Here is a 5,344-nt window from a genome sequence, read left to right as displayed (position 1 = left end):
AGAACTTTGAAGACCTTTAACAGTGAAAACAAACACCACCTAAGACGTGGTTCCAGCAGTGCCACTACATTCACTTTATACTCACGAACAAAGGACTGAAAATATCTAGGAAACGTCATACTCGCCGCTCCCTGGCAATTCCAACACATCAAGCAAGTCATCAAAAAATAATCAAAGGTAAGTACTTACTACTTAGACAAGCGTTGGGTACCCTCCAACTCCCCAACCTTTCTGACATTCAAAATAGCTAAACCGACCAATGGAGACCCAATCCCTTCATTCATTTTAGACGAACTTGCATGGTTTATAACTCGGTGATCCCCTTTACCGTCCATGGATAATTGGTATTCAAAATTTTGAACCCAACTCATAACATTCATTTTGTTGCTCGTTAAATTCTCAACTTTTTTCTTATTCCGAGGACCTTTAACTGAATTTTTCTTCCATGATTTCCCCATTGCCTCCTGATTTTTAGAAATTTTAAATCCATGAGTATTCTTAACACCCATTTGGTTATCTAATTGCCAGAGCAATGTGCCTACTCCCATTAATCCTCATGGCATGTTCGATCACATCCACATGATGTCCAACCATCATCGGAAAACCTCCACATGTTCGATACTCTTTTTAGCTTGTTTCTTATTCTTTTTTGGATTCGAATCAAGGTAGGCGGCTGAACGGGTCACTAAATTCATCGATGCCTCTTGGCCATGATGATTTGGCTGCTCCATTTCCTTCACCAGCTTAGAGGCTTGACCGTCACTTGTAGATACGCTATTATGCTTCTCTTTCCTCGTTATTTTAGGTTTTTTCCTAATTTCTTCCAACGCAGCAAAACGATACCCTCTAGTCCCACTTACCATTCCACCCCCTTTGGACTCCCGTTTGTAGTTAATAGGTTTTTTCTTGTGATTTTCAATCACCATCCAGGGGCCTTAAAGCCCTTCCTCCACACTTTCTTCATGAACAACGGGTGTAACTTCTTTATTTGAATCAACAGGTTCACTATGATCTTGCCCCTGCGGCCATTGTTCTTTTACATGACCATACTCACCACAATTGAAACAAATTTGGTGTAATCCCTCATATTCAATCTTTTGCTTAACTCCGTCAACTCCGATACATGGGATAAGAGGTTTATTTGGTGTAATCCCTCTTGAACTTACCCCTTTCACCCATTTGAGTATTATAATCAATTTTAATGATATTTCCCACCACCGTATCAATTAAGCGAAATAAGGCTTTAGTATAATATCGATAAAGTAGCTTTGGGAGGCAAATCCAAGCGATTACATACGATAGATTTTTCCCCAAAGTTGAAAAGCTTAGAGACCATGGTTGAACGGTTAGATAACTCCCATAAATAGTCCATGGCCCTCCATTAGCACCTTAACATAGTCTTCTTCCTCCGCGAACTTGACTAGGAAGTAGTTTTTGTCTAAGTCCGTCAAGTGTATTTCTCCTACATGATTCCAAATAGCATTGATCCGATTCACCATGTCTTTATAACATATCATCATTCTAAGCAGTCGCACAATTATAACGTTTCTCATATTTTGATCAATTTGTTCAAGAACCTTTTTTAAAAATTTGATTGTCGGGTACTCCCCGGATCTATCAATGACATAATCGTCTTCAAGAACCACCACCTCATCGTCATTGATACCACAGTCAAAACTCAAAGTTTTCCGCTGGATATTCGATCCAAACACCATGCTTGCATACGTAACCTTGCCAATACTGGAATCATTAATAGAACTTTTAGTAACCCCAACCCGTTGAATACCCGTAAGGTCACTATCAGCCAGAGCGATACTCCCTCCAACAGATTCTACTTCCACCCTCACAGCCTCAACCTCTCCCATGGCACCATTATGATACCCATCACCAATACCTTCATTATTATTCACCTTCTTCTGAATTCTCTGATCAGCAACAAAAGACGGAGAACCTGGCCTCTCAAGAGAACTCTGAGCGTTAAAGAGCAGAGTTCCATCCGGTGGCCGACCACCAGAATAAGGAGGAACCGGCGGCACACTAGGGTTCCCACTAGGGTTTCTGCTTCCCGTTATGTTTTAGGTTGACGTAGTTAATTGCTAATCCAACTTTTAATTTAATGAAAATATTGAAAACATCTTTTTTATGTATTTATATTTTCACTTAATTTTATTTTTATTTTACAGAAATTATTTTTCAATTTTATAACTCAATACTTTAAATATAAAAATACTAAAAAATTAATTTATTAAAAAATTAATTTAATGAGTATATTGTGTAATAAAAAAAGTTTAGGGACTATATTGATTTTTTTACAAAAGTTTGAGGGTTACAGATGCCATTAAATCAAATAATTATTGTTAGAAAAAATTTGAACTCGTGTAACTTAAGTTAAAAATCTAGATCTCATGTTTTCTTATTTTTTAAATTTTCAAAACAATTAATGAAAAATATTGAAAATATATTTTTTATGTTTTCATATTTTCACTTAATTTTTTTTTTTAGAAATCACTTTTCAATTTTACAACCAAATATTTTTTAACGTTTTCTATTTTCTATAAAAATGAAAATAACCTATATTCTATAAAATCAAACGGACCAAGTCTACTAATTATAATAATTTTAATTAAATTTAAATATTTTTTGGTATTAAAATGTTTAGGTCAAGGATGACTCCACTAATCTATGGTCAGTGCATATCTAAGATCCAATTGGGATTTACATAGGAATTCATAAATTCCCCACCAAGAGTGACGGTGGTAGGATTCGAACCTGATCTTACAAGTTCAAATTCTTGAATCACAACCACTTATGCTAAATTAGCAATTAAATTTGAAATTGAATCAAATTAAATGAGATATATTTTGATGTTTAATATTTTTATTCATACAATAAAGTGAATAAAATATTACTACATGAATATTATATATAATGATGAATATATTTCTAATCAGGGGGAAATTATTGAAGTAACTTTTTATTAATGATAATATTTGAGTTATGATGGTTATAAACGATTTATTTTTTTCGATTTAAGTGGAGAGTCCGGATCAAAATATTTATGATAGATGGTCAATAAAAAAGATAATCGATGTTCTCTATCTCTGGGTAGGGAGAGGGTGGGAATAAGAAGTGGAATTTTTCTCAGTCTAAATTGAGAATTTTACAGTGATCCTTAATATTTGTGCAAGACTTAAAGTTATAATTACTACTCGGAGACTGATAGCTTGAATGAAAATATTTGTCTGAAAGTAAATTTAGCTCTATCAAATCACGTGACTTTATCCAAGTTCTTTCAAAGATTTTTTTAACGAAAGAATATAAAAGAAGCAACACACGAAGGAAGGAGATCCAAAAGAAGTATAACATTTCTAAACATTACATCTCCGATATCTTTTTAACTCTCATTTCGAGCTTCCATGCCAATCTTAATTAACCTTTGCCTAACAACCTCCAAAACCTGAGCTCCATCTTTAAGAAGGGCACGACACACGGGTCTCCAGATGAGGAGCGCTGGTCCATGTGTTTTTCCCGTGGAAAACGATGTTAAAAACATTGTTCTTTGTCTTGTGTTTTGAGCCCCCCATCGTCCCATATCCTATTCAATTATAATAGGAAGGAACAAGATATTAGGCATTAACACAACTATGGATTTTGTCCCCAAAAAAAACTTAAAATGAATCATTATTCAATAATTCTTAGATCATAGTCCTAGGGTAGTTAATTATTTGGTGGTTTTTATAGTGATCATTCACATGCATGATGTATGCAATTATTTTGTAATTAAATTAAGATACCAAGGATAGACACAACACAAATACTTAGCCTTTTTTTTTTGGTTTGTTTTTCAAGTGTCCTGCCTGAAAATTTGTCTACTGCCGTCTAGTTCTTGTTGGAAAGATTGATATTGTTGCTTTTGTTTTGTATATATAATTTTTTGTCAAGCCGATGTTTGAATTTCTGTTTGTTTCTCAGTTCAATTTATGTATAAAAAAGTAGACAGAATTTCATCTCTTTAATGGAGAGAGTTTTCTATGCAAGAATAAGCAAGTTTGACACTGATGAAGGTTCTAGTTCAACACCCACATACCTTACTCTCAACCATGTCCCATTGAGTCCCAATACACATCGTGAAACCGGCATCGGCATGTCGACCATTCTTCGAGGGGATCAGGTCAATAAAAGATCCGAAGAATCCATTTTCTTGAGCACAGATAGCATAAAGCTGAAAGGGAGTGTGAAGTTCAAGGTTTTCGATAAGGATACTCCTTTGATACATGGGGTTTTAGAGCTCAATAGTAACACCAAGGATTCGAGAGGGAGTGGGCAGAACCAGATCAGGGATTGTGAAAAGGTTATGGTCAGACAAATTTTCAGACATGATTCAGATTCACCAACGGTTGAGGTCTTGTTTCAGGGTCATTCATGGGGAGTCCAATTATATTAACTCAGATTTTACGGCCTAGTTTACGGATGAAATGAACAATGCCGGATTCGTTACCCGAGTATGGGCATCCAAGGATTAGGTGTTTTGATCAGATGAAGATGGAAAAGAGATATCAATGTTCAACGCTGGTGTGAAGGTGGGTTTAGGAATTGGGTTTAGCATCTGTGTTGGAATCGGGATAAGCGTTGGTTTGCTAGTTCATACCTTCCAAGGCACGACTATCTCTAACTTCTAAAGGCGATTGTTAGAAGTGGTATACTAACAATGGAATTTGATGGTGAGATCGTTGAATTTGATGTTTACAAAGCAATAAAATGCCCTGATCATGTTGAAAGAATTAATTCTGTTGATGTTATAGATCCTTTAATTGATGAATATATTGAATCTAATTTTTCTTAGTATCTTTTTAAGGATCCTGAACTTTTCCACGAAGAGGAAGAAAAGAAGTTTGAAAATATTAATTCAATCAATTCTGATTTATCTTTATCTTCCTCTAAAACTAAAATTTTACCTTCTGTTTTGCAGGCACCTGAGGTAGAATTGAAGCAATTACCAGAGCATTTGAAATATGTATTTTTGGGCGAAAATGAAACTTTGTCAGTGATCATCTCAAGTAAATTATCTGAAGGAGAAGAGAAAGCTTTGATAGCGGTATTGTGCTCTCATAAAGAAGCCATAGGATGGACCATTGTCGACATTAAAAGATTAAGTCACTCGACTTGCATGCACAAGATCAAAGTTGAAGCAGGAGCAAAGCCATCACATGAAGGACAACGCTGATTAAATCCACAGATGATGGTAGTAGTAAAGAAAGAAATTCAGAAACTCCTTGATGCTGACGTAATCTATCTAATTTTGAATAGTAATTGGGTAAGTCCGATTCATGTGGTTCCAAAGAAA

At 35.2% G+C, this 5,344-nt stretch overlaps 1 pseudogene; it reads left to right on the top strand.

Annotated features, from left to right (window-relative positions):
- Positions 1 to 4,015: 4,015 nt before the first annotated feature.
- On the top strand, positions 4,016 to 4,706 carry LOC120142809 (annotated as a pseudogene).
- The last annotated feature ends 638 nt before the right edge of the window (positions 4,707 to 5,344 follow it).

Source organism: Hibiscus syriacus, unplaced genomic scaffold, assembly GCF_006381635.1.
Source record: "Hibiscus syriacus cultivar Baekdansim isolate YM2019G1 unplaced genomic scaffold, ASM638163v2 tig00110831_pilon, whole genome shotgun sequence".
NCBI classification, from domain to species: Eukaryota; Viridiplantae; Streptophyta; class Magnoliopsida; order Malvales; family Malvaceae; genus Hibiscus; species Hibiscus syriacus.
The sequence above is the reverse complement of the archived record's forward strand: the minus strand, read 5'-3'. Positions and strand labels throughout refer to the sequence as shown.